The 27497-nt window shown below is 33.9% G+C and overlaps 1 pseudogene; it reads right to left on the bottom strand.

Annotated features, from left to right (window-relative positions):
* Positions 1 to 1120: 1120 nt before the first annotated feature.
* On the bottom strand, positions 1121 to 27497 carry LOC114378868 (annotated as a pseudogene).

Raw genomic sequence — 27497 nt, 5'->3', positions numbered from 1 at the left:
AAAACGAGAGTTATGGTCACGAGATAATTCTAGGTAGAATTGGATTTTCTGGAATTGTGGTTTGAAAGAACAAGGTTGAAGATGAAATGGTGGAAGGAAAGAATCACTCTTTCCGACGAGGGCAACACACAAAGGATGTGAAAGACCTTTGATATAGCTAGGGTGTTCTTAAATCACTCAAGAACTTAGGAGAATCACTCTTACTAAGATAAAAGAGATAAACTCTAATTTTTCTGAATAAAACTTAACTTGTGTTTATTGATAAAATGGTTCAACTTATAAAGAAGCTTTACCATCAGATTTTACATATGCTTCATTAAAGGCAATTACAATCCACTTAAATTTAGTAATGATCCACTAACCTAGGGAATTAAAAGAACTTAATGGATGAGTGTAACTAAAATTGTGGCAACCAAAAGTCACCCCAAGGTTGATGCCTAAGCTGCCAATTGGACCCTTATTACAACTTGAACTAAACCAAACTAAAGCCCCTTTAGTTGATTAACCCAAAACATATTTTTTGTCAGCCAACTTTACATGGATTGAGCCATTATTTAGACAAACTAAACACTCTAAAATTGAGATGAAGTGGTGTCATTTAGTCCTCCTCCATTTGGGCCATGATACAACTCATAACCTTGGACTTTTCTCCTTGAAACTTGGGCTTGTATGCAAATAGTATGGACAACACTTGTTGAAGAGCTTCCTTTGTTTTCCTTGCTCTAGCCCTTGTCATAGGTCCTCCTTGTCCTTCAAGTGAATCCTTGCACTTGCTCTTGGTCATGTCCTCATCAAAAATACATTAAAGCAGTAAAGAAATTAGGACCAGAACATACCACTTATCACATTATAAGTATAGAACTAACTAAGACATGTCCTCGAAAGAATCGTCACTCTTATCCTTAGACTTCGGTTCCAATTGCCTCAGTAATTCTTGATACTCCTCCATCTCCTTGGATGACATGTTCAAATGGTCACCTCGATCCTTTATAACCTCCACTGGGTGTACTTGATGCACGCTATATCTAGTCTATTGGTCGGCACTATGTGGACTCAAGTATGACAAGTTTAACGTGTAGTCCCTATTACGGTGTAGGGTCATACCCACTCTCTTTGAGAGCTACACTGAGCCCATAGACGCCTCGGTGTACTCGATATCGTCAGTACCTAAAAGTTGTTGGTTGTAGGGGCGAGTCCTTCGCTCATCAAACGCCACAAACAATAGAAAATAGTAAAACAAAAGTAAAACATACAATTTACGTAACCATTGTGTGTGGTTATCTAAACAAACAATATTCCCGCATTCTAAGCACAAAACTATCACACTTAACTCACCAAAAGGCCCAATTATTGCCACCAATCCTCCTAGGTCTTGATGGTCTTACAAAAATCATGTGGATGATAGTTGGGAGTGATCGCTACATACAAATAAATCATACACTAACCCTTCATCTCCCAACTCAAAAAGCATAGTCTTGGAGCCTGTCAGAAGTAGCAAACAAATGAGTGCACCAAATGCAGGGTAGTCACCACTCACTAATTCCCCTAGGTTCTTTAAACCTCTATGCCCACTACGCCCCCATGTATCTTTATCAATCATCCACTTCCTCAATGCAACCTCACCTTCTCATAGAAGAAAATAAAACCACTGGTTCTTTACTCTTTGTCCAATCCTCTTGAATCTTGCCACCGCATCATGTGTGTAGTCCTCATACCATGTACATTAACAAACGCGTACAAACAAGCAAACAAGAAAGAAAGAGGAGGCTCGAGCCTACGCACTATTCTTGGGGAACCAATTGTGATCCCTTAAGCGACAAAACAACTTGTGATACACAAACAATTGGATAGCATAACGGTTGTACTTATAGCCATTTAAGCAAACATAAACAATTAGTCGAGGGTCGAACACCCCTGAACCTAAACCACAATGCATACAAATAAAAATGAAAATATGCAACACACACACACACACATAATAGAAAATAAATTTGCATATCACATATATAATTGTCAAAGTTCACACTTTGTCGGTCTTATCATTCAATAATCATAATAATAAAATACAGGCACGTATTTTAGTAATTTTATCAACAGAGAATCATCAAAATTTTAGAACATGGATCAACCATAAGATCTTGCAATTATCTCATCAATATAATAGAAAATAAATAAGGAGTTCCAGAAAATAAATAATTCTGATATAATTTACACAAAGACAGAGATTCCAAAGTTAAGCTATTTACTGTCCAAAAATCACTTTGTCACTTGATTTTTCAAAGTTTTGCTCCTAAATTATTTTTAGCGCTCTTGGTGCTTCAGAAGTCGGATTTTCACAAATCTTATATGCTACCCTACATTTTAAACTAAAAAAAATCATTTTTGAAGTCAAAACTTTAATAAAAACAAGCCATACTACTGTAACTCACAACCCAAATTCATGACAAATTTTTCATTTTACTAAAGGTCCTTAAACTTGTTTTATTTGTAACTTTTGCTAGGAAACTCCGATTTAGGTGAAATTTAAGGCTAACTCTATGTTTTAAGATGCAAAGATCTCAATTTTGGCATCTAAAGCTCAAGAAAAATAGCTCAACACACAGATTCAGGACATGACAGCAAGCTCAAAAATTCCAAAAACAATAACATGTTCAAGGAAGTTCAACAACAAGCATATAGTTCAAGAGTTAGAGAGACCCCCTTACCTCTTGATGAACTCACGAAATGTCCAAGCTCAGTCCAAGATGAACACTCTTTCTGACTCAAGTTTCAATGCTTCAAAGGCAACTGAATGCATGAGCAAGAAGGAAAGATGAAAAAGAAAGAACAAGGGTAATTCAAGAAGGATGAAATAGCTTACCAAGCTCAAGAAAACATGTAGACTCTTGGAAGAAGAAGCAAAATAAGCCTTCTTTCCTCTCAATATGTCTCCTGCAAAATGGGAGAGAATGACCAAGTTTTGGCTTTTAAAAACAATCCTAAGATTAGATTATGGCTTTGGACCAAAAGAAAATTGGATGTGGAAATCTTATCTATTTGTTAAGTACAATTTGGAATGACTAATTGACTAGACTTCAAACCATATTCCAACGTGACCAGCCATGCTTCAATTGGGTAGTTTTGCTTTTTGCAAAACTACCAAAAAATGGAAAAGATAGGATTTACCAAAATGGATATTTTTTGTTTTTGTTTTTTTACCAAAACTAGTAAATCTTATCTTAATTGTCTAGGTTATTGTGCTAATCTACCTAGGAACACATGTACCCAGAGTGAACCTCACACAGAGTTAAATTACATTGTCGCTTAATGCGCGGTGTAATTTTTCTACAGATGAAATTTTTGTTCAGGCAGTTTCCAAATTTCTACCAACTAACTAAAATAAATTATTTACACTAAAAATAAATATAACTAACACTAAAATTATATAATTAATATCATATAGAGAATAAATTAAATCACATAAACATATAATAAAATTACACAATGCAAAAATTCCACTATCTAGTCCTTAATAGTGCAATTTTACACTTGCAAGAAAATAAATTGAGAAGGAAATTTTAGGTTATTACATTGATAACTGCAAAATTTGAGTTAATTTGACAGTCAATTTTGGTTAAGAATGATTGTAATTTCTTTACTTTAGTGTTGTTTTTAATGAACTAATAAATAAATTAATATCTTTGCAGTTTTTTATTAGTAGAATTTAAAAGAAGTAGATTTCAAGTGCTTTGAAGGAAAATTGATGCAAAGCCTTGAAGAAAAAGTTGAAGATTGGAATAGCTCACTTAGTACGCAAGACAGGTCCAACGCGTCTTCTCGCTTAGTGACCAGCTCACGCTTAGCGTGCGCGAAGAAGGCCAAAGGCGTGCTTAGCGCGAAAGCCCACAGTAACGTGAGGTCAGCGTGAAAAGTAAGTTAGCTTAGTCTTATAAAAGGAGTAGGAAGTGGAAAGGAAAGACATAACCTACACATCGGGATACAAATCCCTAGACCACCCCAGAGACTCAGAGCTCTCTAATAAATACATCCTAAGCCTGAGCTCTCTAATAAATACATCCTAAGCCTCAGAGACAACATTTTGTGTAATTTAACAAAACCTTAGGAGGTTTCAATGCAATTTGCTCTTTCTTTAAACATTTTTACCCCTAAACATACTATAACATGTGGTTTTTGCCCTCCACATCTTCTTTAGATGTTTCTTAACTAAAATTGTATATGATATTATTTTTGGCCTTTTATATAAAAAAATGAATATAATTTTTTATCTTAATTATTAGTATTATAAACTTATTTTTAGATATAGTAATTTTTATTTTTTTATATTTCTAATTTATTATGAAGTCGTGATATACTCATTTTTTTTCATAGAAGTAGATGTATTAATTGGTAATATTAATTATGTCACACTTTTTTTAGGGTGTCATATAAGTCGAATTTATTAGTAAAAAAGAACATTCCTTAAATTATGAGTAGTTTCAATAGTTATAACCATCACTTAATTCTATAAATATTTTTTAAACAAAATTTTAATTTATGATGTTATTAATTAAAACTAATTAACTTAACTACTCTTTTTATGTATTAATTGGCCTCTTTTTATGTAGTCACTTGAGTCATTTGTTCCTTCCCGGTGAAAAAATTACCACTCCTATAGACTTAGCTCTAGGAGATAACATAAAATCCAAAGGGAAAAGGTTGCTCATTGAACCAACATTCAATATGCCATCTCTTCTATTAAACATAGGAAGTGTTGACCCTCAACTACTTCCAAACTACATAGAACAGTGGACTTCTGCTGTTATAAGAGATTATAGGGTGAACCATGAAAATCATGTATCCACCAACCAAGACATGATAGCAAGAGCCGAAACCTATCTAGGAGATATAACTAGAGCTTGTTGGGAATCATTTAAACAAACTTTCCTAGAACAAATAAAAACAAATCTAGTAGACCCTGGTCCTAACATCTATAATTTCTGTAGCTTAATACTGCGAATCTTTACAGCCCAATCTATAAATGATGGAAATACCATCAAACAAAAGATTTATCTAGGTAAAACCTAGAAAGACTTTCTATAAGTTACTTTGGTAAAATAAAAGAATTTATCCAAGATTACCTAATATATGCCTCTGTAGCAGGAGGATTTACTGATAAATCTTTGGGAGAAAAATTATTCTTAAAACTCCCTGGTAAATTAGGACAAAAAATTAGAGACAGTTGGAATGATGACCAAATTGACCCAGTCATGAACAATCTAACTGTTAGAATCCAACACATAATGAAAGTGATGGAAAATACATGTACCAACATAGCCATTAACAAACAAATAAAAATGGTTGATTCAGAGATTTGTAAACAGATTCACACTCCACAACAATACCATAAAGAAATTAGGAGGAAAAGGCCTCAGTACAAACCTCCCAATAGACAACCCTCTAGGAAAAAGAATCCAACTCGTAGGTATTTAATTAGAGCCTCTAATTCTAGAAAACCTACTCTCAACAAAGAAAGGCATGTTAGAAAATTCAAAGATAACAAAACATATAAAAAGCAACTAGAATGTGATGCTTGCCACCAACTAGGACATTACTCTAGAGATTGTCTGAACAAAACCAATTTGTTTACAAGAGAAGTAGAATTGATAAAAAGTTGTAGGATGAATCTCATTCCCATAGATGAGACAGTCTCTATTGACTTAGAAATATATTCAATAGTCAGTTGGTCTGACTATACTTCCGAAGAAGAAGAAGTTAACAAAGATTATAAAATCTTAAATGAATTCACTAGAAATGAGTACACTAATCTCTATCAAGTGGACGATAAATATAAACATTATGGAGAAATCCTTGATGATTTGGGATACAACCTTATGTTCAAAACCGAATTAAATGACTGTGTACATGAGATACAATTCCACATAGGACCCGATCATAAAGAATGTCATTTTTGCAAAAGATATGCCCACGAAACATTAAGAGCTCACTATAGTTTATGCTACAAGAATTTTTGCAAAACTTAAGAACAAACAGTTTTGAAAACTGATTTTCTTGATTTTAAGAAGGAAAATGATTCTGGAATTAAAATTATGAACAATAGGATTTCAACTTTGGAAACCAGATTAAACCAAATTAAAAAAACGGTAGACTTTCTCTACGAAAATTTTGAGAAAAACAGAGTGCAAAATTTTATTGAATAACAAACAAGTGGGCTTATGGCACTACAAAACAAAGATTACATTCCCATAATTTGCAATAAAAAGAATAATAAAAGCCTACATATTTTGGTTAAAATAAATTTTCCTAAAATAAACAATTTTGACCAAACTGAAGTAATCTTGCAAGCTTTAGTAGATACTGGTTGTTCATTTACCTCCATATGCAAAAGTGTTGTACCCCAACATAATTGTTTTAGAAGTAACGTAATAACCAAAACTAGAACCATGTCTGGAGACATAATAACTAATGATACAAAAACCATAAATTTCACTATTCAGTTATCTACAAATTGTGACATTTTTGGCAACAATTTTTTTATAAATAAAGCAAACGTAGTAGATTTGCAACTAGCCAAAGAAAAAATGATTTTAGGACTTGATTTTATCGTACATGATAATAGATCAATCATTATTACAAAAGATTATTTATTAATCTCTGCAAACTCACAAATGTCATCCATAATAGATGAACTCACATCAGGGTTACGAACAAAGCATGGTGATGCCCCCACCAATACCAGTAACCAATGTCCTTGTGACATACCTGGTAGTTGTAAAATAAAAGGATCACAAAATTATGGTAGGATAAGCACTTTAGAAACACCCCATGATTCATACCAAGAAAATATTTTAGATAGTATAAAAATTGAAACTGAGCTACAATACGAATTATCTGTAGCAGAATCTGAATACAATTCCATCAAGATCAACCAAATCATAACTTTCGATAACATACTGTTGGATCAAGTGGCCTCAGAATAATTAAGAAGGGGGGGTTGAATTAATTATGAACGTGTCTTGACTAATTAAAAATCTATCTTTCTTAATGTAACTAGATTCAATTAGGCTTTTACTACTAAGTTAAGAAAGAAAGAGACAAAAACAAAAACTTAACCAAAAGTACACAACGAAAATTAAAGAGTGTAGGGAAGAAGAAGACAAACACAAGATTTATACTAGTTCAACCACAAATCGTGCCTACATCCAGTCCCCAAGCAACCTGTGGTTCTTGAGATTTTTTTTCAACCTTGTAAAATCCTTTACAAGCCAAAGATCCACAAGGGATTTATCCTCCCTTGTTCTCTTTGAAAACCCAAGTGGATGTACCCTCCACTTGAACTGATCCACAAGAGATGTACCCTCTCTTGTTCTTAGTGTAACAATCCCCAAGTAGATGTACCCTCTACTTGTACCACAAAGGATGTACCCTCCAATGTGTTGGGACAAAGAATTCTCAGGCGGTTAATCCTTTGAATCTTTGTAAGGGGAAATAAAAGATATCTCAAGCGGTTAGTGCTTTGAAATCTTTTGCTTATGAAGAAGGGAAGAACCAAAAGAATTCTCAGGCGGTTAGTCTTTTGAATCTTTTGTAAGGGAGAAGAGAGACACAAAAGAATTTAGGCGGTTAGTCCTTTGTTCTTTTGACAAAGGAAAAAGAGAATGAAAAAGATGAATATCAAGAGTTTTTGAACAAAGAACTTTTCTTGGAAGAGAAAGTTTTGAACAAAAACTTTTAGAAAGATGAAGAGAAAAAGAATCAGAAAATTATGTAGAAAGAGTTGAAAGATATTGAATGATGTTGAGAGAAGATTGAAAGATAGATTGAAAGATAGATGATTGATTCTCTTGATACTTCAATTCATGCCATAGTCATATATTTATAATTTCTTGATGACTCAAGTCAAAACTTGTAACTCTTGGCAATTTCTTTAAAACTAGTCACTTAAAAAGTTATGACTTTTGAAAGAATTTTCATAAACAAGTCACTTGAAGAATTGTGACTTTTGGAAATGTATTTTTTGAAATCAGTCACTGGTAATCGATTACCATTAAGGTGTAATTGATTACACATCAACAGATGTGACTCTTCATTTTGAATTTTGAAAATCTTAACGTTTTAAAACACTGGTAATCGATTACTACCTTCTGGTAATCGATTACCAGAGAGTAAAACTTTTTGGTAATGATTTTGTGAAAACTTCTTGTGCTACTCAATGTTTTGAAAAACTTTTTTAATACTTATCTTGATTGAGTCTTCTCTTGATTCTTGAATCTTGAGTCTTGAATCTTGATCTTGATCTTGATTATTCTTGAATCTTGGAACTTGATTCTTGAATCTTTGCTTGAAAATTTGCTTAACTCTTGATTCTTTGGCATCATCAAAATAACCTTGGAAGACATTGCTTCCACACATACAATAGGTTATAGACGAATTAAATAAAACAAGCATAATAGGAGAAGACCCCACTAAATATTGGGAAAAAGATCCTATTATATGAAAATTAGAAATTATAAACCCAAACCTGATAATCAAAACCAAAGATATTCAGTATGGAAATTTCGAACAAGAGGAATGTAAAAACCACATAAAAGCCCTTTTAGATTTAAAGGTTATAGAACCCAACACTAGTCCTCACAGAAGCCCTGCTTTTATTGTTAATAAACATTCAGAACAAAAAAGAGGAAAAACTAGGATGGTCTATAATTATAAAAGGCTTAATGATAACACTCACATAGATAGATACATTATTCCTTCTAAAGATGTGTTGATAAATAGGATCCAGAAAGCCAAATAGTTTTAAAAATTTGATTTAAAATAAGGATTTCACCAAGTAAAAATGCATCCTGACTAAATAAAATGGACCGCCTTTTCTTGTTCAGAAAGATTATTTGAATGGAAAGTAATGTCTTTTGGATTGAAAAATGCACCACAAATTTTCCAAAGAAAAATGGATAACATTTTTGGAAATTACAAAGAATTCACGTGTACATATACAGATGATGTACTTGTTTTCTCAAAAACTAAGAAAGAACACTATCTACATCTTAAACAAGTTCTTCACTTATTTGAAAATTTTGGTTTGATTATTTCAAAGTAAAAAATGGAGATTTGTAAGACCCATATTTCTTTCCTAGGAACAGAAATAGCAAACGGAAAAATAAGGCTTCAGCCTCACATCTCCCAAAAAATCCTTGGCTTTCCAGACAAAATGGAAGATATAAAAACCCTAAGAGCCTTTCTAGGCTTGCTTAATTATGCAAGAAATTTTACTGAAGACTTAGGGAAATATACAACTCCTCTTTACAACAAGACCTCCTTAACTGGATAGAGAAAATTTAATATAGAGGATATAAAATTGGTTCAAAAAATAAAAGAAATGGTTAATAATTTGCCATACTTATCTCTCCCATTAGATTCTGACTACCTAGTCATAGAATGCGATGGTTGTGAACAAGGATGGGGAGCCATCCTAAAGAAAAAGAAAAATAAATATGAAAAAAATTCAAGATGAGGAATTTTGTAGGTATGCCTTAGGAAAATACCACACGAAACCACATGTATACTCAACTTCTACAAATTACAAAGTCAATGTCGTGATAAATGCCCTAGAAGGATTTAAACTCTTTTTGGTCAACAAAAGCGAAATCACCATAAGAACTAATTGTGAAGCAATAGTAGCTTATGATAGTCAACAAATAAATACCGATAAAAAACCTCACAAAAGATGGCTTTTACACAACAACCAAACCCAGATTCCTGGCCTTTACATAGGTGTGCATGCCTATTTCAACTAGAAATTTGTGTGTACTAACAAAATGCCTTTCTGTGAGGATAAAATTAATTGTCCATGCAAAATAAAATTTCTTTTTAGGAAAGCCAAACTAGACCTAGACTAGTTCAAGTCTTTCGAATATGAAGACTTGGCAATCTCCACAAAAAGTCTTCTAGACTATGGATGTCTAGAATCAATCCTGATCCCTCCCTCGGATAGATTTGAAGGGTTTAACCCTTCTATAAATGAAGCTATAAATCTAATACAGGCAGAAATGATGGATGATATGTCCATCAAAATTGTAACTTGCCTAAGCAACTTTTCTACTCAAAATTATCCCTGTTATGTTATGAAACTCATACCAGAGGATCACAAGAATTTTCCCTGTTTGTTCAATGATGAATACAAGACCTGGGATGTACAGGGCAACATACAGTACCAATATAGCCTCATGAGGGCACAAATACAAGTACCAATAATTTTTCTCAGAATCAAACAAATGAGATTTTGACCTGATAAGAGAGACCCATGATACCAAGCTCTTTCAGCCAGCATACAATAGGAAGTTTTTTATACTCTTCCCGGTTGAACATAACAATAAATTGGTCCAATTCTTCCAAAAGGAGAAGAAGGATAAAGAGATTTATAAGGCCAGTGGTTGTCATGGACAACAAACTCCTCCATTTCCATCTACTGATCTTTCCATGGAATAATCGTCAGACATTTTCTGCTTTGGGAACGCCCAAGAAGAAGAAAATGTTATTGTTACAAAGTCATCAAAGAATTGATCAGAAGAAAGACACATCCTGCCAAGATACAACTGTAATCGGAAGCATGAATCTTTTCTTTTACTGAGACTCTGACATTGAGTCTTTTCATAAATAGCTGTCATAAAAATAGGCCATGTGACAAAGTAAAGGAATAATAATTTTACTATTCTTGACTGAAGGGGCCTTTTGTTTTATTGCTTTATCTTTGTCTATAAAAGGAGCCTTGAAGATCAGTTGTAAACACACACAAACACTAAAAAGATAGTGAGAGAAAGAGAAGTAAATGTTTGTAATGGTTTGCTGCGAGCAATAATATCCAGTGTTCTTCGGATCTCCCTCTTTTCCCCCTTATTCTTCCTCCTATTTGTAAGTATGATATCTACCATGTCCGACTAAGTTTTTCGAAGGCACCCTCAAGGGGCCTTAGTTATTTTCATTTAGAAAATGTGAATATGATTTAGAACCTAAACATTTACTTTATTTCATCCTTTTTTTTTTAATAAAACCTAGGATTTGTAGGCCTGCAAAGGTGTTCCCTTGATATTTGTTTTCAAAAATGATGGAAGTCATTTATGGTTAGGTTGGTGCTTGGAGGAAAATAAGATCTTCGTAAGACCCAAAGAGTGTGGGCGGTTAGTGATCTTTAGTACTCGGCTTAACATCCAAAAAACCTATAAGGTTCTTCTGTTTTTTTTTTTAAAATCTAGGATCATCATATGAAATAACTTACAATGTTCAATTGAGGAGTGCCCTCTATCCATCTAAATCGATCTCTCCTTCCGCTTACTCCTATAATTGTGTTTTTCTTTAATCTCGTTTTATTACTGATAAAATATAATATAATCCAACTAGGGGTCTCTGCCACCTTTCCTGATCTATATTATATTGATTATTTTAAGTTTGTCTTTATTTACAACTTCTTTTATTATTTACTTATTATTATTACACTTGACTTGGTACCTCTTTGGTTATAACTTAATTCTATAAATATTTTTTTAAAATTTTTTAATTTATGACGTTATTAATTAAAACTAATTAACTTAACTACTCTTTTTATGTAGTCATTTGTTATAAAAGAACAAGGTTTTGTTACACTCCATTTTATTGATCAAATTTATTTGAAATCACAAATTTTGTAGATTTCACTTCTTATTTGATGAATCTCTCATGAGCTGTAGCTTCCAATAAAAGTGTGTGTCAAGTTAAGACAAATTAAAACCCTCAAATTTTTTGATTTATGCAAACAAATGATAAGGTCTTATATCTACATTTGGATGTTTTTTCATACAAAAGAGGTCCAATATTTTCATCTATCCTCACAAATGATAGCCTATGGATGTTGAGTTTGTGCATTTATGAACACTTAACGCTTTGATGTTTTTTATCCTTTGTGCAAAGAATAAATGTTCTATTCTTTATATGATATGTGGAAAAGTATGAAAGAGAAAAGAACCAACAAAAAAGCTACCTATTGTATCATAAGACGTGCCAACAATAAAGGCAGACAGTGAAGGAGAGATTTGTCTGTATAATTGTACACAAAACCCTCTTATTGTAAAAGCCCAACAAGAGGCTAACAAAGGTTGATACCAGTGGTGTTGCTAGTAGAGCAGTGGCTAGGTGTGAAGTTTAGTAGGGTTGCTGGCAAGTTGTTGAAATCCAATGGTTGGATGGTTATGTTAGTGACATCTAATCTTGAAGGATGAGGATTGGATGTAGCTTAAGGTTGGGGTGAATCAATATAAAAATTATTGTGCGTAATCTTCTTCCTCTCTCTTTGCACTAATTTGAAATTGTTGATTTGTTAACTGATTTTTTGAAATCTTTAAGGTAGAAAACTCTTTTATAATGGAACTTAAAATTGAACCTTTTCGTCAAAGTCTTTTCAACTAAACTCTTTTTGAAACAAAACTCTTAATTGTAAAATCCTTTTTTCAAAAATTGCTTGCATTTTTGTTCCGAGCTTATAAATTATTTTCGAAAGTGATTTTGATAAAAAAAATTGTCCATATCATCTTATATATACATATATTATTAGAGATAGGGGGAGCAACATGAAAAAGCTTAAACAAGTTTTGTCTTTTGCATGCTCAACTCAACTCTTTGAGTGACATTTGTATTGATTATTGTATCTTAGTATCTTTCTTTTCATGTGTACATCATGCATCATCATGTAGAAGTAAGAAGATTGTTTCTAAAGTTAGAAACTTTTTTAGTGCATAAAACTCTATTTCAATCGATTACAAGGTGTATCGTAATCGATTACACAAGTGTTTGTAGCTTGCAAAGAGATTCTAGTTTTGGTTTAATCAATTACTAGTAAATCGTAATCGATTACGCAGTTCAGTTGAAATAATGATTGGTTTTTCATGAGTCTCTACTTTAATCGATTATCAGGTGATCATAATCGATTACTTTTCTCTTAAAAGTGTTCCTAAAAGTAGTCAAGAACACTTTAATCGATTACATCAAGAATATAATTGATTACATTATTCTTGGAAGTTTTCCAGATGTTGGGAAGAACACTTTGATTGATTGAAATGATAATATAACCAGTTACTTCTTTGAAATAATTGATTACATTGACTATTTAATCAATTACAGACGGTTATAACTATTTTCTCTATAAATAACAACCTTGTGTTCTCATTTTATTGAAGAAGAAAAATAGAAGAATAAGTGTTTAGAATAAGTGTGTGATTCACAACTTCTAGACTTCGATTTTCTAAAGCTCTCATGGTATAAAGTGAGTTATGAATTTCTCTTGAGTTCAAGAAGACACTCATTCACTCAAGAAAAGGTTCTTGCATGTGGTTGATCAGGTTGTGTCTCTCCTTGACTCAATTTTTCATGTGTTTTACATGTTGTATATGCTTGAATTTTTGAAGGCATGCTAGAATATGTTTTTCTAGTTTGGGCTAAGGGTAGGTTTCTCTTAGTCTTTTATTCACAAAGGACCCTATGGTTGGGTACTTTAGTCTCTTTTTCTAGGGTAGGAACTGAGATTGATTATGATTGCTAGTAAGAATTCTATATGCATAGTGAAAATCTAATTCGGTTTGGATTAGATAACTAGGTTAGCTTCTCTAGAGATAGAGAGTGAACCAGTATAAAAATTGGTGTATATCTTCTCTTGATCTTATCTTTCTTTCTCATTCTAGTCTTGATCGATTTATTGAAGGTTAAAGAAAATAAATTTTTGAGAAAGAAATATAACAAATGATTTTGTGTTAAGGGTGATTGATTAAATATTAATTTATCAAAAGTTTGTGATACGATCCTTGGAAAAGAAGTTTTTTTTTTAACTCTGGTTTTTAAGTTTAATTTAATTTAGAAACCAATTTACCCCTTTCTTGGTTTGTGATTTCCATCATCTTTTTCATTTCCCAAGTTAAGCAATCAGGTTGATAATCCTTTTATTGAGACGCTCTTGCTTTACCAAATCAACTTTTCGTTCTGCTTTGGTAGCTTGAAATTTGGTAGTATAAGTAGATTTTTGAGCTTCTAATTGCCGCAATTGTTTCAAGTCAGTTGTAGTAGAGTGATAACGACATTGATGCATATTGTGATTAAAGATTAAATAAACTATTTCCATGTTGATATGGTTGAGGAGTTGGCGACTAGCATCAGAAACTGTGGGAGCCTTGACCACTTTTGCAAAAGAAAGCCAAATTGACTTCAACATAGTTGGATCGGAAGGGCCATCCCCTAACATAAACTGCTCCACATGAGAAAAGTGATCATTAATGGCAGACTTATCCAACATCATTGGAATAGAGGAAGTTGGGGATTGAAAGTATTCAATTTAAGCTTTCCTTAGTGATGTTTGGCAAAACAGGGCATGTGAAAGCTGGTGATTAAGTAACTATTGGAGCAGTGGGTATAGAAAATAATTCAAAAGGCACATTGGAAGGTTCTTCAATAGAAGCTGGTTCCTAAGGTTTAAAAAGCAAAGATAGGTTAGGAGAGGCTATAGTTAATAAAAAGAGAATCTATGGCGATTGAAAACTTATGTGTACAAGAGTGGAAATAAATCCAATCTTTAACCTTTTGCGGCTTTGGCTAGAAGTAGCAGCCAATATCTTCAAGTAACTTAGAATGAGAAACAATGATAGGTAATGAAGAAATAGGATAAGATAAGGAATGTATATTAATAGTTGAGTTGAAGGAGGGTGGTCAGGAATAGTCAATTTCTGAGTAGTATCAGATCTAGTAGTCCTTTTGAAAATCAAAGGGGCAGAGTTTGGAGTGGTGTCCTCCTCCACATTTTCCATATCAATGGTTTCAATTCGACGTTTGGATGTGATAGGAAGATGTTAGCTGAATAAATAGAAAAGAGAAACTAAATGACAAAGATGCAAAATAGTACCAGTTGGCAGAGCTGGTGAAGGATTTATGGTGATTCCAGTCGAGGAACTCCTTTTCTTCTTAGTTGAAATAGAAACCAGATGAGGAGAAGGTTGGGTTTGGCTTGGAGTTTGAGAAATAGGATCTCGTTGAACATAATCATTGGCTTGCAAAAGGTAAAGAGGAAAACCTTTTTTGAAAAAATGGGCGTCTTTCACAGTAGGCCACCAATTGAGAAAGCTAGTTGTTTTCTTGTGATCAAGAAAAAAACAGATGGGATTTAAAGAGGTTGGGCATCCATTGGGTCAATTCAGTGGTTTTATTTACCTCATTGGCATACAGTGAAGGACAAGAAGTAGGCGAGGTCATGGTTCCAAAGGCCATGGGAAAGTGTTGAGTGAGGCCAAATTGACGAGCCACTAACTGTGGGTTGTAAGGTTCAACATAAATTTTGTCATACCTTGAAGTAGGCTTGACTCCACAAAGCAAGTCTCTGGCCGACAAGATGCTACCCCAATTTGCCGATTGAACTACTTTAGCTTCCAAATCGACAAGCGAATTCATTTTCAACCTGTCAAGAACAACATGGTCAATATTATTAGGGGGAAGAAAGAAGAAAACAAAGGTTAGAGGAATATTATTATATTTTTTTCTAGCACCAAGAATATAATTAATATAAAAATGGGAGTATTATTTTATAAATGTGAAAGTTATTCATAAAATAAGAATAATATTCTATTGTTACATATTAGGATCAGATCATGTGATTAATTATCATAATTAGTCATGTGAATAATTGTAAATTACCTTTGTCTTATAGCTGGAAGCTTCTTAAAGTAAAAGATATGAGATAATTTTATTTTCATAAAGATAAAGAGATATGAAATTATTTTAAATAAAACCTTTCCTTTTTTTTTTATTTGAAAAATACCCAAATCCATATCTCTTTAACATTATAAATAGAAGCATCTACTTGAGGCAAAGTGCACTAGACACAAACTAGAAAAACTCAAGCCTAATTTTAGACCTGAAAAGTAGTAAAGAGGATTTGCTCTTTAGAGTTCGAATCATCAAAAAGTTGATATTAGAGATTGTTCTTGGTGTGGATACACGTAGAATCTTCACACTATTGAAGAACAATTTTGTTGCTTCAAGAACGCACATCCGAGTACACAAACCTAATTTTCTCTATTTATTATTGTTGTATATTTTTGAATGCAAAATAGATAATAATTTTTTGATGCAAGTGTTGAGAACACTTCTATGTTGTAAATCATGCAGGTTTTGATGATGTCAAAAATAATTTGCTTGATAATGAGTGTCATCACCAAAAAGGGGGAGAATATGAATCATGCAGGTTTTGATGATGTCCAAAAGAATTCACTTGATAATGATTGTCATCATCAAAAAGGGGGAGAATGTGAATGTATGAATACATGATTTGAATGATGCCAAAGTAGAATCAAACAAGCTTACTTCAAAGGAGAAACATTGCTTCAAGATTAATACAAGGTTGCTTCAACAAACAAAGCCTTGCTTCAAGATTAACTAAAGATCAAGCCTTGCCTCAAAACAAAGTGTTTCCAAGACATCCAAGGCTCTGGTAATCGATTACCAGCAGTGTAATCGATTACCAGAAGACAATTTTAAAAAATAGTTGTTAAAAAGGGTTTTGAATTTGAATTTTGAACCTGTAATCGATTACCAGATGTTTGTAATCGATTACCAGCAATGATACTCTTGAAATTCAAATTCAAAAGTCACGACCTTTCAAAATATAACTGTGTAATCGATTACAAGTGAAAAATTTCAGAAAAAGCTTTTTGAAAAGACACATCTCTTCAAACCATTTTGAAAAGGCACGAAGGGCCTATATATATGTGTGTTTGACTTCAAAAAGAAAGAGAGAGGGAGATATTCAAAGAGAACTTCATTGTCAAATGCTTTCTCAATAACTCTTGGGCAAACACTTGCAAATCTATTGAGAGTTCATCCAGGAACATCAAATTGTATTATCCACTCTGGAAGAAGGATGAGCTGTACATAAGCATTGAGCGAGTGTCAACTCGCTAAGCACACCACCTGCAGCCTCCAGGATGAGCGAGAAGACTGGCGCTAAGCCAAAAACCACTTATGCAGGCTAAGCGAGCCATCTCACAATAAGCGCTCGGCCGCCAACAAGATTGCCTATTTAAAGTTGAAATCTCGAATTTGGAAGGGGGGGGGTGAGCTTTTTAGAGAATTAGCTTTTAGTTTTGGTTGTGGAGGGACGGAAAGAGAGAGCTGAGCTTGACGAGGAAGCCATCTTGCGGAGCTTTGGATGAGATTTTGAGTGATTGTGAGGTTTCTAGAGTTGGAGGAGACATCCCCACTACTTGTACTTCTTCAGTCTTTCATTTTCTCTTTTCATTGTTGTAAAAGAAGCTTCCCTACTATGGAGAGCTAAATCCTCAGTTGGTTCTTCCTATGTGGTACTTGATGTAAATACTTTCATATTTATCTAATGATGTTTTATGTGTTCACTATGCTATCAGTACTTCATTCTAGTGTGCCTTTGCCTTGATCACGCAACTACATGCTTAGGTAGGGTCACTCAACATTGGGAAATGGTTTGATCCTTAGAACCTGATAGGACGGGGCTAGCTTATCGTATTTTCATGAGACATCGGGGTACAATAACTTAGTTTTTGGTATGTTATGCCTTAATGCGGTTCTGGTTAAGTTTGGTCCAACAAGAGACATTTGAGGACGACGCTTGATTAGGATTAGGCTAAACATGCACGAGACATCGGGGTTTAGTAGTGCAGGAGACAACATAGAACACATGAACATTGTTAGGTAAAGAACATCCTTAGTAACATCAGTCCACCAGTAGGAAGACCAACCGGTTGTCTATCTGTCTTCACACACCCCTACTCACCTTTACTTGCTTTTGAATAGTTTAATTTACATACTTGTCCATACCACACACCAAACATTTATCACAAGATGCTCATTTGCTTAACTACAGCTTTACCAAGTAAAACAAGTTTCCCGAGAGTTCGATACTCGGTATTCACTTACCGTTTTATACTACTTGAGTGATCTGGTACACTTGTCGGCCGTCGACCAACAAAGTTAGTGAAAATCTCAAGTGGGTTGCTTGAGGACTGGACGTAGGCACGGGAAGTGGTCGAATCAGTATAAATCAAGTTTGCATTTCTCTCTTCCCTTATCTCAGTTATTTTATTGCAGTTTACTTTGTCTTGGGCATTTAAAAGAACATTGTTAAATTGATTGCTTCTTCTTCTTCTGCATTCTAAGCCTATCATTTAAAAAGGGGTTTAGGTTTTTTAGTGGGAAAATTTTGAAACTTAATTCACCCCCGCTTAAGTTATTGAGGCCACTTGTTCAACAAGTGGTATAAGAACAGGATTCTTGTCTAAAGTTTAAAAACTTTAAGAATAGATATGGCCTCATCTAACTTTCGATTTCCCGAGGGAAATTCTATTAATAGGCCCCTTTTTTTCAATGGTGAGGATTATCACTATTGGAAAAACCGAATGCAGATCTTTATAGAAGCTATAGATTTAAATATATGGAAAGCCATTGAATTTGGTCCCTTCATTCCTACAATGGTAGTGGGAAATGCAACTATAGAAAAACCTAGAGAAGAATAGGATGATGATGAAAGAAGAAAGGTTTAATACAATATAAAGGCAAAAAATATAATCACTTCTGCATTAGGCATGGATGAATATTTTAGAGTCTGAAATTGTAAAAATGCAAAAGAAATGTGGGATACATTACAAGTAACCCATGAAGGCACAACTAATGTCAAGAGATCTAGAATAAATACTCTCACACATGAATATGAACTCTTTAGAATGTATCAATATGAGACCATACAAGATATTCATAAGAGATTTACTTACTCATATAGTTAATCATGCATCATTGGGAAAAATATTTCCTATTGAAGATCTCATTAACAAAGTGCTGAGATGTTTAAGCAGGCAATGAAAACCAAAAGTAACAACAATTGTAGAATCAAGAGATGTCACTAATATGTCTCTTGCCACTCTCTTTGGAAAACTTCAAGAACATGAAATGGAACTTATGAGACTCCATCAACATGAAGAGAATGATAAAAAGAGGAAAGGAATAGCACTCAAAACCTCATCATCTTCTATTCAAGAAGAAAGTGACAAAGAGGACTTGACTGAAATAGAAAAAGATGATGATTTTAGATTTTTTGTGAAGAGATTTAATAAATTTCTGAGAAACAAAAGAAATCAAAGGAAATCAAACATCAATCCAAAGAAAAAGGAGAAGATTCCTCCTTAGCTCCAAAATGCTATGAATGCGATCAACCTGGGCACATGAGATTTGATTGTCCTGTCTTTAAAAGAAGAATGAAAAAATCCGACAAGAGGAATTTCAAAGAAAAGAAAGAAAATAAAACATTTATCACTTGGGAAGATAATGACATAAATTCTTCAAGTGATTTAGAAAATAAAATCATAAATCTGGGTCTCATGGCGAAAGACTATAAAAGCGGAGAAGAGTTGGCACATTGATAGTGGTTGCTCCAAGCACATGGTAGAAAATGCATCAGAGATTATTCATATTTCTCCCAAAGATAGTGAATATGTGATCTATGGAGACAAAAAACAAAGGCCACTTGATCAACAAGCCCAACAAGTGGTATCAAATGATACCAAAATGTCACTTGTCTTTGATTGATTACTTTTGATTATTTTTGCCTATGATTGTTAATTTTTGATTGAGTTTTGATTGTCCTTGATGATTATGATTGATAGTTATGTTGATTGTCTTTGATGATTGCTTTTGATGATTATTTTTTATTGAGTTTTGATTATTTTTTATGATTGCTTTTGATTGAGTTTTTGATTGTCTATGATGGTTGTGTTTGAGAGTTATGATTGTCTTTGATGATTGTGTTTGAAGGTTATGTTGATTATTGATAACTTTTGATGATTGTTTTTTTATTATTATATATTTTGATTGTTTTATACTGGATATGTATTTTTGTGGGTGCAAAACAGTTTGTTTTAATGTCTTTTGGTATCACTTGACTCTCATATATTGCAACAAGCGGTAGCATTTTCTTTTAGGCCATGAAATGATACTTTCATGGATACTTGTATGGTATGACATTCTCTACTCTTTTAATTCATTATAAATTGCTGAATGATTTTCTCCTCTCTGCTCATGATTTGTTTTTGATGTTAACGAAGGGGGAGAGCTAGATAAAAAATAAAATAGTAAGGGAAATTATCTATTCTTTATGAGACAACTTTTTATATATCAAATCTATGAAATCTTCAACTGTCTCATATAAGCAATCATTGCAAAATCAAGGGGGGAGTAAGCTATACAGATAGATATTTTGTTGTTGTTGTTGTTGCTCCTAACCTACAGATGGTTGTCATCATCAAAAAGTGTGAGAATGTAAATCATGTAGGTTTTGATGATGTCAAAAAGAATTTGTTTGATAATAAGTGTCATCATCAAAAAAGGGAAGAATGTGAATCATGCAGGTTTTGATGATATTGAAAATAATTCACTTGATAATGATTGTCATCATAAAAAAGAGGGGAGAATGTGAATGTATGAATACATGATTTTGATGATGCCAAAGTAGAATCAAACAAGGTTGCTTCAAAGGAGAAACATTGCTTTAAGATTAATACAAGATTGCTTCAACAAATAAAGTCTTGCTTCAAGATTAACTAAAGATCAAGCCTTGTCTCAAAACAAAGTGTTTCCAAGACATCCAAGGCTCTGATAATCGATTACCAGGCAGTGTAATCGATTACCAGAAGATAATTTTGAAAAATAGTTGTTAAAAAGGATTTTGAATTTGAATTTTAAACCTGTAATCGATTACCAGATGTTTGTAATCGATTACCAGCAACGATACTCTTGAAATTCAAATTCAAAAGTCATGACCCTTCAAAATATAACTGTGTAATCGATTACCAGTGAAAAATTTCAGAAAAAGCTTTTTGAAAAGACACATCTCTTCAAACCATTTTGAAAAGGCACGAAGGGCCTATATATATGTGTGTCTGAATTCAAAAAGAAAGAGAGAGAGATATTCTAAGAGAACTTCATTGTCAAATGCTCTCTCAACAAGTCTTGGGCAAACACATGCAAATCTATTGAGAGTTCATCCAGGAACCTCAAATTGTATTATCCATTCTAAAGGAGAGAAATCTTTCTGTTCATCTCAGAAAGTAAGTTGTAATCAAGAGACTGGTTGTCTCTTGAATTGTGAGTTTCCTAAACACAAGGGAAAGGGTTTCCTTGGGTGTTCAGAAGTTGTAAAAAGGTTTTTTTTTACAAAGTTAGTGAAAATCTCAAGTGGGTTGCTTGAGGACTAGACGTAGGCACGAGAAGTGGCCGAACCAGTATAAATCAAGTTTATATTTCTCTCTTCCCTTATCTCAATTATTTTACTGTAGTTTTCTTTGTCTTGGGCATTTAAAAGAACACTTTTAAATTGATTGCTTCTCCTTCTTCTTCTACATTCTATGCCTATCATTTAAAATGGGGTTTAAGTTTGTTAGTGGGAAAATTTTGAAACTTAATTCACCCCCCCTTAAATTATTGAGGCCACTTGTTCAACATATGTAACTATCATCTTGTATGCATAATACACCTTTTTATCATTGAACACAAATTTTGGTGTTGTATCATAGTCATATGAGGGATTTGTGAGATTGAGTCAGCTTATCCAAAATTTCTAAACTCAAACACACACCAAAATGAATTCAAAGGGTTCATCTATTCCAATTTTGCTTTCACTATTTGATGGCAGACACTACCTCCTTTGGGTTGTTAGAATGGAAGCCTATCTTGATGCTTGTGATCTATGGGAAGTTGTTGAAGACATGTACAAATTTCCACCCTTACCGAATAATCCAACGGTAGCTCAAATAAAAAATTGCAAAAAGAGGAAACAGAGAAAGTCAAAGGCAAGAGCTACCTTGTTTGGAGTATTATCATCCACTATGTTGATAAAAAATAGTGACACTGAAAACACCCAACGAGATTTAGGAGTTTTTGAAGCAAGAGTATGATGGAAACGAAAAGGAGAAAGCGATGCAAGTGCTGAACTTGGTTTGAGAATTTGAGATGTAGATAATGAAGGAATAAAAAACAATTAAGGAATATTTTGACAGGCTTCTTCACATATAGGAACAATGTAAGGCTTCTTGGTACTAATTTTTCAAATAACAGAATTGTTAAAAAAATTCTAGCCATAGTGCCTGAAAAATTTGAATCCACAATTGCATCTCTGGAGAACTCTAGGGATTTGTCAAGTATTAATCTAGAAAAATTGGTGAATGCACTACAAGTACAAGAACAAATAAGGCTTTTGAGGCAAGAAGGATATGTAGAGGGAGTTTTCTGAGCCAAGAACTACAAAGCTAACAAATACAACCAAAATAGCAATACACATGTTTTTTTGCCTTATCCCTACTGCAAAAAAAATAATCATCCACACAACAAGTGTTGGTGGAGGATAGACACAAAATGCCACAAGCGTGGCCAATTGGGACATGTAGATTGAATTTGCAAGTCTAAACCAAAGGAGGCAAAGGTGATTGTGGAGGAACAAGAAGATGAGCAACTTTTTGTAGCAACATGCTTTGCTACAAGTAGTAGTTCCAATGATTCATGGTTAATAGACAATGATTGCACAAATCATATGACCAATGACCAGAAGCTCTTTCAAGGAGCTTGCCAAAAGCATCATTTCCAACGTAAAAATTGGAAATGGTGATTTCACCTCATTCAAGGAAAAATGGATTGTTTCTATTGAAATCTTGAAAGGTTTGAAATATATCTTTGATATCTTATATGTTCCTGAGATTAATCAAAATTGTGTTAAGTGTTGCTCCTTTGTTGGAGAAAGGCTATAAGGTGTCTTTTGAACACAAAATTTGTTTGATTAAAGATGCAAACAACAGGTGTTCAAAGTTCATATGAAAGGAAAGAGTTTTCCTTAGGTTCGATGAAGGAAGAGCAAGAAAACGATGAAGATGACAATGTTGACAAGATACAGTTGTTGAAGAAGCCATATGAGAAAAACCTTGAAGACCAGACGCCTCAAGAAAATAAGCCTACAAGGAATTTAACGGTGGTCCTACCTGAGAAAGATGATGGCAAAAATTACAAAAAAAAAATAAAAAAAGAAAAACACACTACTACAAAAGTAGCTTTTTAAGACGCAAGATTTACATCGGTTCTTAAAGAACCGCTTTAGTATAGGACGCGGTGGCATTTTTGTAATTAGGGGGAGAAATTTTGTTTTTAAGGTCACACATTCTAAGGCGGTTACAAATAACCGCCTTAGAATGTTATCTTAATGCAAGACAACGACGGTCCTTTGATAAGCCCGTCTTTGTTCCTGCGTGGCCCATACACTAACCCCTCTCTCTGCTGAACCTCACTCTCTCTTTCCACAACATAGCTGAACCTTGCTCTCTCCCCTCTCTTTGTTGTGCCCTTCGCTCTCTCTTTCCACAACATAGCTGAACCTCAGCTCTCTCCCCTCAAACCTCGCTCTCCCTCAAACCCATCTCTCCCTATCTTAAACCCCTAAAAGTTCCTCGAAACCTCGCTTTCTCGAAACGCACCTCAAACCCCTGAAAGTTCATTGAAACCTTGCTCTCTCGGCAACGCCCATTATGTGTAGTGGAGCTCGTGCTGTGAGTACGTTAGAGAGCCCGTGCCTGTGACCTGTGTGGCATCTCCCAGAAGTGTAGCTTCTATGACCCGCCATGGTCTTCGCAGCTTAGGTCATCATACCGGTAATTTTACGAATCTCCTTATGGTCTTTAATTTCTGCTACATATTTCCCCCATTTCCTGCGTTTATATCCAATCTATACATGCTTGATGGTTTCCTGTTCTAGACCTAGAGAGCTGACACACGAAAATAGCCTAAATACTTCGAGGCCTTGGCCAAATTTTCAAACCAAATAAATGAGAATCTGTTCTAGAATGTTAAGTGAAATATTGAAAAGAATTTTTACTTTCATTGAACCTTAAAAATAAAAATGATGAGTAATGTGGACATGTGGTATCCAAGCTTGTGTATTCAAAACACATGTGTGTGTGAGTGTGTGATTTGGATTCATTCTGGCAAAATCTTAAAATTTTAAAATACAACACAAACATATCAAATGTTTTATTGCATTTGGCATCTCACTTGTACAACCCATGGTTCTGTTTGATGCTTCAAGCATTTTAAACAGTCCTGTACTATAGATCGAGATGGTTTAAATTCATTATCAATCATTATATGCCTAATTTGCTGCTGTTAGATTAGAAACCACCAATATATATACAGCTGGTATCAAGAGCAAAAGAGAAGTGCAGGTGTGTACAACTCTGTGTTGTGCCCCTAACTAATAAAATTCCACAAAATTGTAGCCTGTAGGTTCAATTTTCAGCATAAAGTTGTTTGTCATGTAATTGGTTACTCCTCTGTTTGGAATTTTATAATTAAACTAGGTAACTGTTCATAAGATAATGGCATGTCTGGGAGGACATCATATACAAAACTCGAATATGAAAAATCAAATAGTAGGATTATTTTAAGATTCTGCAACCACTTAAACTTGGTAGTTCTGAGTGCATTGCATCGAATTAGTGAAAAGCAAGCATAAAAGGAAATTATATATGTAGAGTACTTGTAGTTGCAGTTGACTTCAGTTATGGGTGTTCTTTGGAATGAATATTCTTTACCCTAATCCTTTCTTTTCTACAGTGAGGAGTAGTGTCGAATCAGAATGATAGATAGAATAGAACAAAACCAGGTGACCCAGTAGCAGTTAAGTCCACTAGTATATCTAAATCAATTTTTGTTTTCTATCGACATCATTGCACGTTTCTCATTCATGGCCATTATACGCCAAAAAGCTGGAACTTTGTCCCGCAATATCACTCAGGGTAGCCCACCATTTTGGTCACATGCTAGTCTGCTACTCGCCAGAATATTTGGAACTTTGTTCTTTAATGTGAAACTTTGCAATTCTTACATATAAAAACTGATAATTCAGCATAGTGCTGTGAATACTATATAAGATCAACTATACAGTACTAGTCTTTAATGAGATATCTAAACCTTGGTTTATACTAAAATTAGTGAAGTATTAGAATTTTAAAAAAGTTAAGATCACTTAAGCAATTTCTCATAGGCCTAAAACAATTTGATAATAATATATTAAATGACCTATCAGGTCTAGTAAGGAAGCGACATATTTCATGATTACAAAACTTTTCAACATTAGTAATTTGCCTTATTTACTTTTGAAATGGGATTTTTTGAGTATGGACTTTATGTATCTCTACCCGGAGACACAATTTTATTTGATTGTAATATGATTGTGTAACAAAATTTGGATGCTGCTGCTGTATTTGTTATCAATAACTATTGGCACATGTGTAGCTTACGATAATTTGCATGGTGCATTTTGACACAAAAAAAGTCCCATTTTTTGAATAATGCTGAAGTCTTGCATATATAGTAAATATTCTTCTGACCCTTGTATTCCACATCAGCTATTGCTTCTCTGAAATGGAATGATATAATGCTTGCCATTCTTAAACTCTCTAACACAACCTGACCAAGTCCACAGTTTGCCATTATAAGTCACTAGCAACAAACTCACATCTAACACTTTGCTTAAACCACTAGACTCAGTAGAGACTTGTAACATCTGTTCATTTAGTTTTTATTTTGTTGGACCAATTAAAATTAATTTATGCACTTCAATTTTTGGACAAGTAGATGAGAGAAATTCTATAAAAGTTAAAGCGAATAAGTTGATTTTAACTTCCAGAAAAAACTCAATTCATTTTATCTTCTTATTCTCTTCTATAGGTATTTATGGAAAAGTTTTTCTAAAACAATATAGTGCCCTTATAAGGTGTAAATTCTAGAAAAAGCATGAATTGTTTAGCTAGATGTGACATTGGAACACTGCATTAACCTCGTACCTTGTGAGTAATTCGCATGTTTCTAGTCTGATCCCAACTCAGTGGTAGGTTACCTTCATTAGACTTGTGAATTGCCTTCTGCTCAGCCTGCAAAGCCAGCATTACCACAAATTCTAGTCATTACCAACATAAAAATCCCAACACCCCCTTTTTTTCTTACAATATAGATAACCCTCATGTTAAAGTTCCCTTTCTTTGTGGATCATATTTCGCACCTTTACAGACTCCAGAAGTTTCGGTTCATCATGCAAGTACTTTACAACCCATGTCATGGCACTAGCTGTGGTGTCCTGAGCAGCAAAAAGCACCCCAATAATGTTATCTGCAATTTGGTCATCAGATAACACTTCTCCCCCTTCACCTTTCCAATTCAATAAGCAGCTCAAGAGATCCCTTTCAAACAACTCTTCTCCTTCCTCTCACAAATTATGTCACATATAACCTTGCTAAGTCTCCTTCTAGCCTACAAATTACATATCCAAAAAAATAGTAGAAAATTAAGACGAGGCTTTAAATTGCAGCCGTGTTCATTGTCGCGATTGTCACAATTCTTGACATTGCAAGAAATTGTAGGCAAATGAGACCGATGCAGCTTTAATTACGGCCGTGATGGAATCACAAAAAGTCTAAAAACCTTGACATTGCAGCTAAAATCAGTCTCGGGCTGATTTTTAAATCTTTTAAGCACAATACACTAAGACATGAAATTTGTTGAAGACAATTAGTATTACCAATAGTGCCTTTTGGTATTGTGTTCTTGGGATGCACATTGGAAAGGATTTGTAACCATTGTCCACAATCCGGTAATTCTTCTTTAGCTCCTCTCTCAAACGCGGCTCTAGATGGCCAAAAACTGTGAGGATTCCAACTTCAAAAGAAAACTGCAAGCAAGCATTCAAGGGTGTTGGACCACTTAAATTATTGACCCTCTCATTACACTATCTGTTACGAACGCTATTCTACATACTACTTCTAAGGAACTAGGAAGGAAACTAATGGAGATAATTGTTCTGCTTGATTTTTCATTCCACTTCTTTTACATATTTATACTACTATAGCTAACAGAAATTCAAATTGCTGTAAAAGAGTTATCACTACCAACAAACTAGTGGAATGCTGTAACAAACTCAGGAAGATTCTACAAGCACTTAGAGCCTTCGCGCAAAGCAAGTAAGTGGGCTTCTTACTCACTCTTCTTGGCCTGTTAGTAGCTTCTGCAATGTGGCCTGTGTGGTGTTCTGTTGTTGAATTGCTATCACTATCCCACTTATATAGTAAAATATACATAAACAAATGCCAGAAATGCGAGACTCACCAGTGCTTGAATATAAATAGCAATATAATAATCCATCCAATCATTGGTCCAGTGTCAATGAGTCAATTTAATATAAAAGCTATACACATACACACACATATTATGTTTGCAGCAAAAATTAAACCTACCATTTTCATTTCCTTAAATGTGTTAATGACTTGGCCATCACCACCCCAAGAGTTCATGGCAGATAAGGCTAAGGCTTCAATATGAGGCACCAAGTTGCGAAGTGCTTCTAAAGACAGTGACCTCTGAACAAGCTTCCTCAAATTAATCAT

The sequence above is a fragment of the Glycine soja genome, chromosome 12, assembly GCF_004193775.1.
Source record: "Glycine soja cultivar W05 chromosome 12, ASM419377v2, whole genome shotgun sequence".
NCBI lineage: Eukaryota > Viridiplantae > Streptophyta > Magnoliopsida > Fabales > Fabaceae > Glycine > Glycine soja.
This window is presented reverse-complemented; position numbering and strand designations above follow the sequence as displayed.